Below are 15,964 nucleotides of genomic sequence, written 5' to 3'. Positions count from 1 at the left end.
CATTCGCCAAGAAGTTAACAGGAAAGTTTTTGCACAACGCTTGCTTGCGAATTAACTTTCATGCTCTTATGTACATTAATATGCTCGTAATTTGAGAATAATATTAGTAATCGTTGGGGTTTTAAGCCCCAAAACCACAATATGATTATGAGTGACGTCATAACGGAGGGCTCCGGCAACTTCGACCACCTGGGGTTCTTTAACTTGCACCTAAATCTAAGCGCACGGGCCTCTAACGTGTCACCTCCATCGAAATGCGGTGGCCGCAGCCATCATTCGATATCGCGACCGACGTGTCAGCTGTCGAGCACTACAACCACAAGACCACCAGGGCGGGTGCACCTAGCTCAAGATACACGACAGTTTTTTCATGCTTCGCCTCCATAGAAAAGCAGCCACCCTGGCCCGTTAGCGAACACACGACTTTATACTCCGTCGCGAAGCTGAACGCCTGTATCTAATTCAACGCCAGAACACCACGGCTGATCTGTCGAAATGTCTTAAGACGGCAAGCCATCGTACACAAAAATACGTAAAAGCAGAGTTCCCGAATTCCCCAATTTATTCTGATCATAGAATTACAATAACGGAACTGGACAAAGAAACCAAAATAGCCGTTAAAAGAAACGACAATACAACGATTGTCATTCGCTCTCCGCGACAGCTAGCGCGTAACAGTGTAGCTTCGAAGAGTGCCAAACGAAATCGCGCGCGCGATCGTGGAAAACGTAGTCGCCGCAGTCTCTCGCTATCGTAGTATGACGGGAAGCTCTACTTTATACTTCAGTAGGCGTAAGATCGGTTCGGAAGCGGGCAGGTATTGCGCCGGCCGACGGGCCGCTGCGTGCGTGCGCTTGCCCGAGGGACTCGTATGCAAATGAGGTCTCCCGTGATATAAAGGGAGCTAGTGAACTTCAAGAGACCAGACGGGACCACGCAAGTAACGTTTTGCAAGTAATATTAGGCGGCTAAGAAAATATGGGGAGGGCTAGATTTTGCAAGCAGGGATATCAGAAGGAAAAGAAAATGGGCGAATGGCTGTAGAAGACGAGGGGTCCAGTGCGTGTAGTTTCAACGGCGAACAAACAAAAAAAAAAAGCAGAAAAATGAGGCAGTAGACTTCTAAATTGACTTACCAACCTGTTTGCTTCCTATCTCTTTGTAACAGTGAGTTATATACCAAAATTTTGAAAAATATATGTCAGTAATTCTTGATTAAATGAAACATTGCCGCCGCCGTGCTGCTCGTTGGCCTACACTGCAAACGCAAACTAGCCGAATTGGGCGTTTTAAGGGCTACAATCCTCCTTAATACTACCTTCATCTGGACAGTACTACCTTAGGGTGTAATGAGGTGGGTGTAATAAAGTTCTGCGTCCTCAATTTTACTTCGTTAAGAAATTATGTGGAAGAAAGGAGGTAAATTCACCATCTGACGCCATTCGTCGAATGGAGTTCCAAGAACAAAAAACTCCCATCTCATTTCCTCTGGCATGTTTTCTCTTTTTTTTCCGAAGCTTTCCATAATGCCTTCAGTGCTGGCGGGCATGCATGCAGCTGTGCGGGGGAAAGAAGTAAAAGAAGGAGGCGGCATGCTTCAGCGCACTAAAAAATCCCTTGCACAGATAGCCCAGAGAAAGATATACGAGACCCTCCGAACGGCTGGAGAGGAAGCTAGGAAGCCCTTTGGCCTCTGCAGCCTACTGCGGCCCGCCCCCGCCAGGTCAAAAGCAAGCCAGACGAGGCGCTACCGAAGTGAAATGGGACAAAGCTTCGCTATGCTTCGCGCCGCATGCGCACGCGAACAAAAAAAAACAGAAAAAAAGAAAGAAATGTGAGGAGGGAGTCGTTCCCGCGGCGGCGCGATCGTCGTAGCTACGCGGCTACGCCGGCTAGGCCTTGTGAACGCCACTTCTCAAGTGATCAGCTGTGTCGGTCGTGTGTGCGCGTTTTGTGCCTGCAGCCTCACTGTGTTCTCGCCGCTGGATGTGATATGCGTGGTTTGACGACAGTGCGACATGCTGCGCTGCGAGTGCGATAATCGCGACGGCCCGTCGACTCAAGCGAGCGTGCCGCTGTGCATTACCAAGCAGATGATGGGCGCCCTGCGTGCTCGGCACAGTCAGGAACAAAAATGGTAAGTAATACTGATGTTCTCTCTCTTTGCGAGCCCTTATCGTCGCTTATGCACCTGTAGATGACCTTCTGCACATTGCGTCGTTTGAAAAGCGCTATGAAAAGCAAGAAAAAAAAAAGAAAGAAAAGCAAATCGGCATGTCAAGCTTGCGAAATGCCCGCCAGCGCACCATGAGCGTGGCATGTAACCCATGCCGTACATTACACGCATGTCATTCATTGTTTCCTTGTTACCAGCTGTCATTTATGTACGGCATACAGTCACGTCACGCTATACCAGTCTTGGTATGATATCAAGTTAGAGAACCGGACGCGAGTGCACCAGGCTCCATGCCGTAAATGACATGCATGTCGTTATTTTCATGTTACTATATGTCATTTATGTTCGTCGCACAATCACGTCACGCTATATCAATTTAGGTGTATGTCAAGCTAGCGAACCGGCCGCGAGCGCACCATGAGCGTGGCGTGTGTACATGACATGCATGTCATTATTTTCATGTTGCCAGCTGTCATTTATGTTGGACGTACAGTCACACTGCACAATACCAATTTTGGTGTATATGAAGCAGGCGAAACGGCCACTAGCGCCCCCGAGACCATGTTGTCAAAATAACGCCATACATGACAAGCGTGTCATGATTTGCACGTTAGAAACTGTCGTTTATGTGCGTCATACACTCTTGTGACGCCATACCTATTTTGGCAAATATCAAGTTAACGAAACAGTCGCAAGAGAACCAAGATAGTGACGTGTAAATCATGTCGTTAATGAAATGCATATCATGATTTTCAAGTTAAGACCCATCATTCATGTTCTTCATCCAGTCGTGTCATGCCACACGAATTTTGGCATACATCCCATTAACGAAACACTCACACGAGCTATGAGTCGTAGGCGGCTAGATAGATAGGTAGATAGATCCGTTCAAAGTCATAGAAGTGTTTAACAAATGCTTCGCATTTAAGTCGTTAAACTCAGATAGCAATGATGTGTGATGCATGTTTTGGAACTGTGAATATCACTCATGCTTCATACGACCAGTCAATCGACCCAGGAGTGCGCCCTGATAAAGTTGTTTGCACGATATAATTTTCTTGCCTGCGATAAAGTGTGAATGAGGCATGATGCTTTCAGGGAATATACATTAGAGCAAAAGGCCACGGTTATCACATTGTCGCATGATGGAATGTGCATAAAGGACAACTTTCTTTTCGATTTATTCTTTTCTCCAACTTCATTTGTTTGTTTTAATCCTTCATCATCGTGTCAATTTGCGTACATTGACATGTGACAAGACCGTGCGCTCTCATTTTGCAGCATCTACCTTGGATGCAGTCGACTACCCTGGATATCTTTCTCCCGCCATGCAACTGTGAGAACCCACCGAAGCACAAATTGTCAGGAAGTGAAAAGACTTTTCGGCAACAATTTTGCATTGCGCACTCTGCCCGTCTCCTGAAATAGCATATTAAGGTACATAAGCACTGTACCTTCATACATATGCATCAAGGAACAGTGAAATAGCATATCAAGGTACATTAACATCATTAGCTTGGATTCATTTAGCTAGAACGAGTAAATCATGTTAAAGCTATACAATGACGGCCATATCATGTGACAGACATCTGCTAAGTGCAGTGTGTATTGTGAAGCACGTGCGTTTTATGGCATTGAATGAATGGATAAATGTTTATTCCAGCAAAATACAGGAAATGGGCCTCAAGTGAAAAGCGACAATGGTAGCTTGAGAAGTGCACAAGGCCCAGTAGAGCAAAAAGAGAGACAGAGCAGCAGAAACGTGTGCACGTTCAAAGGCAAAACATATACGCATACAAAAAGAAACAGGAAAGACAAAGCAGAAGAAACGTGCACATTCAAAGGCAAAACACCTATGCCATCTGCAAAGTGACAAAATCAAAAAGGGTGAACATTTACGCTAGTGAAAACAATGAAAATCAGAAAACAGTGAAAACAGAAAAGAAGGGACGGCCATTCAACGGCATGGAAGGAATGCAACTTCATTGGTCACGTATCAACAGTGGAATTTGCCAAGGTTACATGTGCATATTCTTAGCCATTAGGAGATGGGCAAGGCTAATTTAATCGCATTGATATAAGTCAGCTGTTGAGTCTGTTGAACCAGATTGTTGAATCATCTTGTTTATTCCCTCTCATTAATTTGCTGTTTTGCATTATGTTGCCATAGTTTTCAAGGTCAATACATAGTATCATGACTGTTGACACAATTTGACAAGGTGAAAGCGCTGTTATTGTGCCCAGGCCTTAGTTTATGCTCACTAGAAGTGCATTGTTTATTTTTGCCATGGTTCAGTGCCAAGTTGCCCAATCTTCACTCCTAAACAGAGTAGGTGCGGTTAATCAAGACCTTGCTAACATTGACAACCCTTTTAAAGTGTACTTATAATGATAACTTTACTGACATCAAAAACACCCACATAATGGTAAACATGGCAAGAGTACACTTCTGGTGGTGTTTCGCATTTTTTTTACATCCGTTTGTTTTTCGCCCTGTGCACACGAAGTGAAACGCTCACAAGGAAATACTTAGCAGCCTCTCAATTTTGTATTTATTTCGTGTTTTGACAAAATGTCTGCAATAAGGATAGTCAAGTGCGAATCTTCGGTAAGACATTCATTTTTATGTATACAGAAATCTTAGTGGACTTCTTTTTTGTGTAATTTTCAGGAATACACTTCTGGCAAAGCAGCAAGTGTTGCTTGCCCACCAGTCTGTGTTCACGTCAAGTGTATTGTGGGCATGAGTGTCGGCAGGATTTTGTCTTGGGGGTGCAAGGCGGTGTAACGTGTCGGCCTGGTGAGCAGGAGAGCATTGGTGTGCTACTAGTAACTGAATTGTAATCAAAACCACAGAAAGATATAAACACACATGACTAAAAAAGCCGCACATGTTCAGCTTCAGTTGTTAGTAGTGTGTTGTTCCGTCCCCTTTGTTGCTATGTGTTCTGATTTCGTTTTCACGTTTTCCTTACCTATGAAATGAACTCCTGACTGTTTCACAGTCTCTATATATGTGTGGCCAATTTTTATTCACCCTCATGGCATATTAAGTCCTAGGATCTAATGTGCAAAGCGACCAGTCACTACTTACAGGATTTTTTTAATTTAGTGCCTGTGATTGCCTAATTGCAAGTTGACGTTGCAGCCATGGTGCTTGGATTATTTTCAATGTGGTAATTATGCGTAAGCCATCAAGTGAGGAATTAAGGATGAACTTTTGAGTTACAGGTGGCACTAGCTGGCATAAAAACATTGAAGCATGGCTGTACTTGTTATGCATATTAGAAGTATTGGTACACTGCAGTCATGTGATTATGCCGACAAGTTCCCAAGCACACTTCCAGAAATATACGATGGCTTCCAGGTATCTGTGAGTAAATATGTACAGCAACATATGAAGGCAACCTTGTAACTTTGTGGGCATTGCTGAATGCTTTTATGCACCTTGGTAAGTGGACCTACAGTCAACACCACAGGTCTATTTTGGGCTTTTTTGTAGGAAACTCCACTCCAAAATCATGTGCGACATGTTTTGATGCCATAGGGCAAACTAATGCAATAAAAAACTGTACAACTGCCTGTCTACACGGTTTCATATTTCCCAAAAGTGATGCTAGCCTTATTGTACTAATTAGTTGCCTTCGTGTGTAGACTGACACCAAGTTCCTTGGGTAGCTTATTTTTTTTGGATTATACTTACATACTGGCACGGTGAAGTGCACATGTTAGTGCGCATCATGATAAGATTTTACACCCTACTTTCGTATTGCTTTACTGCTGTGAATTATGTATAGTGCTTAGGCCGTACTGTATATGTTGTTCCACGTGTTCAGTTTTGGGAGTAGGTTCTGTGCACGACGATGGAAATATATACCTATATCCTTACATTGACACGAGAACTGCTGCTGTTTTGATTCCAATAAAATGTTGCAACCACTGGTTCTTGTATGAATTGAAGTATCACTACTTGTTGTGCATGCAAATTGAAGAAATGAATTTGTGCTTGCAAAACAAATTGCTGAAACATTGCCAGCTCAATGTAACTGCTTGTTTTATTACCAAACACATTGAACAGATGATTCACAGATTATGACACATTGTAGAAGATAGGCAACAGAAATACAGAGTCATCACTGTGTTCTAACGTAGATTGGATGATCTTTTATCAATAGTAGCATAATTGAAGGTTGCTGTTGTATAAATAAAGTTTAACGTAGTGTGCAGGTGGACGAGGGAGTGCACATATGATAGTTTTTCCAGTTTTCTGCATATTTGCTACAGTCCTCGTGTTTCTGTGTTACAATTGTGAAATTCTGAATTGCAAACAAGCCAACCTCTCTGCTGCTGTGGTGAAGTAATTCAACAGAACCATATTTTCTCAAGAACAGCTGTTCCATTGAGAAAGAGGGTAATGCTTTTTTTAATGGGTACTGCATCATCTGTCTGAGGGGAGGGCCAAGTACACATGGACGTTCACAAGAGAGGTGCAAGTACATTAACTTTTTTGTTTTGTGGTAGACCTGTCACTGGTAAACTGGGGAGGTTGTCCTTGACCTTGGGGCACGCGTTAGGCATTCGCTTTAACGCGGTGGCGTGATGCTTACCAATAAAAGCTAATTAGTAAGAAATGTAGGTAGCATCCGAGTATGAAAGCAAATAAATACTGAATATGCGTTATAGAGAATCAATGAATGCCGTGCTAAAGCGTGCATTGCGAATAAGCGTTATTGCGGAAATAGATAAGCGTTCAGCTGCTCAGAAGGCGCTGCTCGCGGCTGTACGCGCGCATTCAACGCACTTTATGTAGGCGCGTTACAATGTCCTTGTAACTCTGGAATTTTCTGCGTGTGTAATTTTCATATGCGAACGCAGGCGGTGCGCGCTAAAGGGTGCATTGCGAATAAGCGCTAATTGCGGAAACAGATTTTTGTTCAGCTGCTCAGAGCGCGCTGCTGCCCCTGCGTGCAGCTCGCGGCAGTACGCGCGCATTAAATGCACTTAATGTAGGCGCGTTACAATGTTCTTCTAAGTCGGGCCTCTGCGTGTGTAACTTTCATATGAGAACGCAGGCGGTCTTCGAACCGCTCATAACACGCTGCCGCATCTGGACGCGCGCAGTTCGCGGCTGCAGAAATAACGAAAATTGCTCCACAGCATACGCTCATGGAATGCACATACGTTCGCTCATCTGAAGATACCTTTGTCACGCTGGTATTCACGAATTTAGCGCGAGCGAAGAGGGCACACGTTTATAATTTTTCTAGCGGCACGACACGGTCAACCGGAGAATTCGGAGCCGAGGGTGTTTACGGCGATCGGCTCGGCCTGCATGACGCCCCACAAATTATGTATTGACCTTCCGCAAGAGCAAACACACGCCGATGGTACAAGAACAGAAGTTCGAAGTTGTGCCGACGGGTTACCAGCCGCTTTGTACATACATTGGTACATATATAAGCCCACGAAAAAAGCAAGCTTGCAAGTGGTGGCGCTGTGGTGTAATGGTTATAGTGCTTGCTTTGAGTGCGTGTGGTCGCGAGTTCGATTCCTGTGTCGTGCGTTTGTATGCAAATGTCATGTTTGTGCATAAATACTTTCATGTCCATTTTCTATTATGTCCTAGTGATAAATAGTAGCGGAAATTGGCCGGTAAACGTAATATAGTGCCTAAAATATACTTTTTTTTTTTTCATTTCACGACCGCTCTAGGGCCTCGTATAAAAGGAGGCTTTAACAGCTCTCAAAAGAAGCAGAAAAACTCTCAATGCGCTCTGTTCAAGCCCCCAAAATGGCTTACATAAAAACACCAACTTTACCTCCAAAAGGAGGCTTTAAAAGCTCTCAAAAGAACGAGAAAAACTTCCAATGCGCTCCGTTCAAGCCCTCAAAATGAGTTCAATAAAAACACAAATTTACTTCCTTAGTTACGTCTAATCACTCCCTTAAAGGATGTAAATAAAACCTCCTTTTGAACCTCGTTTTGAAGGTGGTTTTGCGTAGTACCTTTTGGATGCACGTTATGCGTCGAGCCCGAAACTCCCTAAAAGGCTCAAACCCGTTTGCAGTGTAATGAGATATGCGGCGGTGTCTAGCCCGACATGCGGAGAAATGAAGATTTATTAACTACTGGCTCACTTATTGATTGATTCTAGAAGCAGTATTCTTGAAAGAGCTGATACTGCGTCACCGGAGAGGTAAATCAGTGCAGCCAAAGCGAAACTTGCACTATAGAAAGGGAGGCAAATATGAGCGCTTGTGTTCATCCCGCTTTCTGTAGTTCCAGATCTCCTCTTTATTTCAATTCTTCTCTTGCGCTGATTTATAGTTCTTCCGTGATCTATTGATTGATTGATTCGTTTCATTCATCAATAATATAAAGTCACTGCACTCTTCTGTTCTGTTCTAAGTGTTTCGCTGTGGAGAGTTTGAGGTCCATATTGCCTCGACTACTCCATATCACGAAGTTATGTAGCGAAAAAAAAAAAGAATAATACTGAACGGTACCTAAACATGAACAATCCGAAAAAAATCATACCAATACACAGTTCGCTTGCAGCAGTTCACACTGTCATAAACTGTTCACCCGCACACCTTCCTTTTCTACTATCAGTATATGCACTAACACATTTCATATAAATCAATCCCTGGCTGTCTATCACAGGCGCTTATCCAGTCCGGTCTCCACTAAAAAATCTGTCAGGAAGATGTTCGCCTTTTTCTGAAGATGCATCTCAGGCCATGGTCCAAGTAATTTCTTTAATGTGAGGGGCCGTCTGTTCAAACTTGCTCATTTTTTCTTTAATTTTTCTCTTTCATTCGCGTATTTAACGCACTCCAAAAGAATATGGCGAACATTTTCTTCTGCTTGACCACAATGGCATTCCGGGGAGTTGGATCGATGTATCTTGTGCAGGAAGCTGTTTGTGTAGGCTACTTCCAATCGAAGTCTGTGGATTAAAGTCTCTAAGTGTCGTGGGAGATCTGTCGCTATGAAAAATTTTCTGTGTGGATCAACTTCATATTGTACTGATCCCTTTGATTTAGGGCTATCAAACCACTTCTCCATCGAACAATGGTTAGCTCCTTGCGTTATAAAATGTCGAATATCCGCCCCAGACACAGGGATTGCGCAATCCCGTCCTTCGTTCAATGCTTTCTTCGCGAGGCTGTCAGCCTCTTCATTTCCCTTTATTCCAATGTGACTGGGCCCCGCCACGGTGGTCTAGTGGTTATGGCGCCCGGCTGCTGATCCGAAGGTCGCGGGATCGAATCCCGGCCGCGGCGGCTGCATGTTCGATGGAGGCGAAAATGTCTGAGGCCCGTGTACTTAGATTTAGGTGCACGTTAAAGAACCCCAGGTGGTCGAAATTTCCGGAGCCCTCCACTGCGGCGTCTCTCATAATCATATCGTGGTTTTGGGACGTTAAACCCCAGATATTATTATTATTATTATCCAATGTGACTGGGTATCCATTGGAATACGATGTTGTGACCCTGCGCTGAGGCATATTCCACCGTTTCTGCAATACATTGTGCTATTTCACCATTTTTGTAAAGTGATCTCGCATTTCTGATTAGCTGAAGGGCAGGTTTGCTATCCGTGCATATCACCCACTTTCGTGGCTCAGAATTCTCGCAGATAAGCTTAACTGCTTCAAAGATAGCCACCAATTCTACTGTCGTCGATGAAGATTTGTGCGATAATTTGTACATTCTCTTTCCCTGTATTTCGGGTATAAGAACCGCACAGGCTGACGCTTCTTCAGTGCATGATCCATCTGTATATATCTTCGTTTCGTCATTAAGCGTTATATGAAAATGATGAAGTACCATCTGTGCGGCTACTAGAGGCGCCATGTCTGCTTTCTTCCGTATGCCATCTATTTCATAGATAACGTTGAGAAGCGGCAGCGTCCAAGGTGGTTTTGAAGGTTTCCATCGTTTAAATCCTGGTACTACTGCTTGAAATGATGATACACTATCCTGTAGTCTCGTTGCCGTCCTTTGTGTTAGTGCACCAGATAAAGGATGACTTTCATGTTGCGTGAAAATTCTAAATAAATTTCGACATGTTTCTTTAGCTCGGAGTACTGCCAAAGGTGGTTGTCGAGCCTCTGCATACACTAAAGCACTGGAAGTTGACCGTGGCAGCCCCAGAATACCCTCAAGCTCCTTGCCAATAACAAGTGGAGTCTCCTTTCGGTGGAGGCTAGAAGTCCGTGCAGCAGCGGCAGTGAGTAACTTACGATGGGGCGTATCCACGCAACATGTAGGACTAATAACGACACTGTAGTACCGCCCCATTTTGCCCCGCAGAGATGCCGGAGGATTCGAATGGCCTGATCCACTTTTTGTTCAAGGGACTGGACATGAGGCGACCATGATAGTCACCGGTCTAAAATCACTCCCAAGAATCTATGAGTTTTTACCATTTGAATAGGCTGGTTTTGCAGAATAATCTGGAAATCTCCAGGTCTTTTCCATGTAAACGGTAGTATGGCTGTTTTAGCCAGACTCAGTGCCATACCTCTTTTTCTTAGAAAACGGTCTACATAATCAAATCCTTGTAAAGTTTGTTGGACATCCAAAAACGATGGACCAGACGTCCATATACTTATATCATCAGCATATACTGAACATCTGATGTTAGGTGGAAGATTATAGGGAGCTGCGCCATGACTGCATTGAAGAGAGTAGGGCTTAGCACGCTGCCCTGTGGCACTCCTTGGTTGACGACGTGTTCTGACGTCGGGCCCTCCTGTGTAACTACAAAAATTTGCCGGTGCCTCAGGAAGTCCAGCGATCCAACGCAGTATCTTGCCCTTGAATCCCTGCAGGGCCAGGCCTTCCAGAACGTGAACGTGACTCACTGTGTCGTATGCTCGTTGGACATCAAGGAGACAGCGACAGTGATGTTTCCTTCCGTACGTTGGTTTTCCACATCTGTGACCAAGTCCAAAATGCAGGCCAATTGTGCATCTACCTCTTCTGAAGCCGGCTATGCTTTCTGGTAGTAGTTTCTTCATGTCTTGCCACCATAAAATTCGTTCATTGATCATTTTCTCCATCACTTTCGAAATACAACATGTCAAACTAACCGGCCCAAACGAATCCAACTGCATAGGGCTCTTCCCTGGCTTTAGCAACGGTACTACTTTCGATATCTTCCAACTTTACGGGAACATTTCTTCTTGCCAACTTTTATTGTAAATGTCCAACAGGTGTAATTTTCCTTTCTCGCACAAATTAGCCAGTGCAGCGTATGTAAATTCATCTGGTCCTGGTGAACTTGTTCGTTTTATTGAAGCAGCACATATTGGAGCTCCTCTGGTGTGAAGCTGTCATCCAGATCTGATGAACTGACCGCAGAGAACTTCGTTACAACCGCCGAAGCTGATTCTGCTGAGGATTTATATTCGCTAGTTTGGACGGCCTCTCCAGTTCTCAGTATAAGATCGCAAAATTCTTCGGCAATCACACGTTCGCTAACTCCTCGAGATAGCGCTAGAGCCTGTAGTGGTCTCGAGTGGACTACTGGCTGTCGGAGGGCGCGTACCATGTTCCACAGTTGAGGCGCCGAGGTAAATGGAGAAAGTGAGGCACATAAATCTTGCCACCTTTTGGTAGAAAGCTTCTGCAGTTGGTTCTGCATTGCAGAATGTACTTTCTGTGCAACCTTGAAATCTTCTAAATTTCCCGACCTGCGATATCTTCTTTCAGATCGACGTCGTATTGCCCGAAACCGCTCATACTCAGCGTCAACACCCGCATACCCATCTGGAATGGGTACTGCACGAGTAGCTTTTGTTAGAAAATGTTTTATCTTCGATGCATACGTTTCTGCGTCATAACAAGGCTCAAGATTTTGTCTCTGTAGCTCTCGAAAGATTGCCCAATTTGTAATTCTTGCTGTGCGGTTATCTCTCGTTTTCGTGGCATCGGCTGCACAAAGAGAGAGGATTGTAAAAGGGTACCATAAGATACAAAGAGGTCCAGCGCCCAATGCGGATATAGTCGAAGATGTTCCTGAGACATAAAGAAATGCAAAACAATGGCGCCACGACTCTTACTCGGAAGTATTGAAGCGCTCAGCACCAAAACATCGCGTTGGCAAAGAAGTCCGGGCCCAAGAACATGCTGAAGCGGCACGTTCTGCCGGGCCAGACACAGCCAAGGAGTCATTGAAAACTAAAGGGAAGGGTCACAGCAACCTGTTCAGGGAAAATTCTTCAAGAAATGGGATCTCGGCGGAGACAGCCGGAAACGAGCAAGTCATTTTGCCAATAATCTTTGCGGCTCTTAAAGCGATTCTACGATCCCAGCCACAAGCAGGTTCTTTACCAGAAGTGAAATTGCTGCTAGATCTTGAGCATCTTATCTTGTAGTAATCATGGCTAACAGACTATCTAACTGGTACAAAAGAAGTGCAATATTCCAGTGGAACTGCAACGGTTTGCAGAATAAGAGTGGAGATTTTCGGAAATTCGTCGCTCAGCACGGGTTTTCGATTTTGTGTATTTCTGAAACAAGAGTATCCACTAACTTTCGCTTGTCTAATTATGTGCTGTACCAAGCAGAACGTCCTGCTGCAAAAAGCAGAGTGATGTTGTGTGTGAGACGCGATATTCCATTGACACTTGTGGCTACGTCAAAATCAGATGCGCCGGAATTTGTTAGATGCAAGGTGACGTTTGGTAACGTTACTGTAACTGTAGTTAGTGTATACGTGCACCCTCAAGCAAAAGTTTCATACGCAGAGTTGGCTGCAGTGTGTAGATCTGATCATGATCCCATAATTATATGTGGTGATTTTAACGCGCACCATGAATTATGGGGTAGTAAGCGTTGTGATGTAAGGGGTTCTGCTATAGTAAAGGTATGCGAAGACCACGGGTACGCTATACTAAATGATGGTTCTCCGACGTTCCTACGGGGGCATAACTACTGCAGCGTACTAGACATCACTGTGTGCTCCTCTGAATTAGCGGCTGGAGCGGACTGGACTACAGACGCTGATACAAGAGGAAGTGACCACTTGCCAGTAGTCACTGCACTGGTTTACGCAATTGATTCTGCTTCCTATTCATGAGCTACAACAGGCATTCGGCGATGATGACTGACAAACGGGAGTGTCATAAGTCGAACGTGATCACCTTCTTGGTTTCGAAACAGCACCAAACTTAACAATGAAAAACAAATCTATGCCAACCAAAAGCTATAGTTTGTTCGTACTTTACAGGAAAATCTTTATTCCTTAAGACTGGTTTTGTGATCTTTCTCACTCACACGGAATTTCCGTTTGCCACGGAGCATCGCGGTATGCTTGAAAATTGGGTCTGCGGTCCCCGCTGTCAGTGAAAAACGACGCGAACAACGGGACGATAACGCCGTGAAACGTGGCGACGAAATGGCGAAACAGCGCGAAAAAAAAAAAAAAAAGAGAATCCCCCAAGAGTGGAATCATCCATTACGGTAGTTCCTTTCCACACCAGTCCTGGGCCAAAAGGCAAGAAAGTATTACCTATTGTCTAGGCACACGAGTGAAGGATGGAATCTATGAATAAAATAATAACAACTAAGATGGTATGCGCATCCTAAACTTACTTCCGCTCCACCAAAAGCTGTAACGCGCTGGGAAGTACACAAAGCTCCTAATCAATTAAGGCGCGAAAATAGCGCGCGCAGTCGTTGAGAGTGAGTTATGCGTAAAAGACGCAGCGACAATTTCTTGGTTTCCGCAAAACGCTGCAGTCCGATCTCACTGCGTGGAAGACGACATTGAAGAGTGCTTCCTCCGCGAAGCGTAATATGCCCCCCCCCCCTCCCCCACAGAACTCGCTTTTCGCGACACACACACACATGGAGGACTCCTTCTTCCCTAAAACTCCGGAGGCCCAAGATTCATGCCCGCAGCCTCAGCCAGTCTTCAGCGGGACTTCTATGCTTTTTTTATTGGAGTGCTTCGTTTGTCGGCGTGCACGTGTCGTCGGTGCGTAAATTTACTAAGCGAGAACGCGCGAATCTGGCATGGCGGGCGCGCCTTGGCGGCGCGTCGCGACTCTGCGACCTCACGCGCAGAAGATAGACTCAGAGAGTTAAATAAGGAAACTGAAGCGCCAAAAGTTAAAAAAAAAATAAAGGCAGACACGGAGGCCAACGCGTGAAAAAGGTCGTCTCTCCTTCTCTCTCTGTCTCTCTTTCTGAAAAACGCTGCGAAAGGCGTTAGGTTCGCGATCCCCGCAGGACGCAGGGAGAGGGCAGCAGAGAATGCTATTCCCTACATTTTATGGTGTGGTGACGTGGATAGGGAAGTGCGGGAGAGCTAGGGGTGTACACAGGGAAAAGGCTGGGAAGGAGAAAACCATGCGCGCAATTCCGTCGCGCTTGACGTGCCTCGTGTCTTGCCGTTCCTTTCGAAAAAAAAAAGCTTTGATGACGACGAGGTTTCCATGCATGGCTCTTTTCATTCTCCCTCGAGTGGCTGCCGGTGGCGGCGGCCCCTCGCGCGACGTCGACGACGGGACGCCGCGACCTAAATATACGTCGCGCCCTGCTCTTCTTAAAGCCGTGCAGTATTGTCGAGCGCTTACACACGGCCTAGGAATATAGCATCGCCACGTACACCCAAGGGTGAGTTTTGAGATCAGGCTTAGCTCGTTCGACGGCCCATCACCATACTAGATAAGGAATGTTGGATAAATCACTGAAAGTTGTAATTTGCCATCTGGGGAGCGTTTTTACGGAATGTCTTATCTTCAAATCGCTTCATTATTGAACATGTCATAAGAAACGGGCTTCCTGCTACTACGTTAGCAGGAGGCCAGCTTCACAGCGGTACCGCCCCTATTCTCCTTGTGAACGATTGAAGAAAGACAAAACTCAAATTTGGTTAGAATTGAAAAAACTTATATTCTTAGAGATAAAACAAAGAAAGAGTAAGAACATCTTAGCGTTTGGACACACGTCCGCTCTCTACAAGATCTTATGAGCGTCTCCCTCGTGCACGCAGGCACGCAGTCCGTCCCCCCCGCCGACGTAACCGCACACCCCCCCTCACAAGCACAACACACGCGGAGCGACGCACTGCACTTCTTCCGTCAACACCGCGGTCAAAGGTTGCCCCGCCGAGGCTTGGTTGGCGGAGGTGGGGCGCGGTCTCACGGCTCCGATGCCGGCAGACGAGGAGTTCCAGACGCCTTTCCGGGAAAGCGTCCGGACCGCGCACGTGACGTTCAACAAGAATAAATGAAACAAAAAGAGAAATACAACACACTGCCCCCCCAAATAATGAGCAAGCTCATTTTTTCTTTAGTTGCTGAGTTCTACTGGGTACAACAGTTTGCACAGGCCGGCGAAGAATTTACCGTCTGGCAGACGCACAGTGCAAGCTCGCACTTGCCTGTCCCGACTGGGGAGCAACTCGTGAATAACGGCTTTTTCCAAGAAGCCGAGGAGCTTCTCGTCATGAATCAAGACCACAATCTCCTTTCTTGAGTGCGTTTGTTTTCTTTGCCTGCGGAATGATGCGCCGATCTTAGTTGAAGTAAATATTCGTTCCTCCACGACGCCAGAAATGGTCAATTGTTCTCTGGCAATGCTTCCATCTTCTTATCATTTCCTTGGCTGAAGCAGTGGACGGAGCACTCGGTGGACGTCAGGAAGCGCGAGCAATCTTTTGCCAGTGAGAAGTTGCGCCGGTGTCAAGGGCGTGCCTTCGTCTGGCGATACGTGCAGGAATGTTAGGGGGCGTGAATTAATGACAGCTTCAATTTCGTTGAGCATTGT

The sequence above is a fragment of the Rhipicephalus sanguineus genome, chromosome 9, assembly GCF_013339695.2.
Source record: "Rhipicephalus sanguineus isolate Rsan-2018 chromosome 9, BIME_Rsan_1.4, whole genome shotgun sequence".
Classification (NCBI taxonomy): domain Eukaryota; kingdom Metazoa; phylum Arthropoda; class Arachnida; order Ixodida; family Ixodidae; genus Rhipicephalus; species Rhipicephalus sanguineus.
This window is presented reverse-complemented; position numbering follows the sequence as displayed.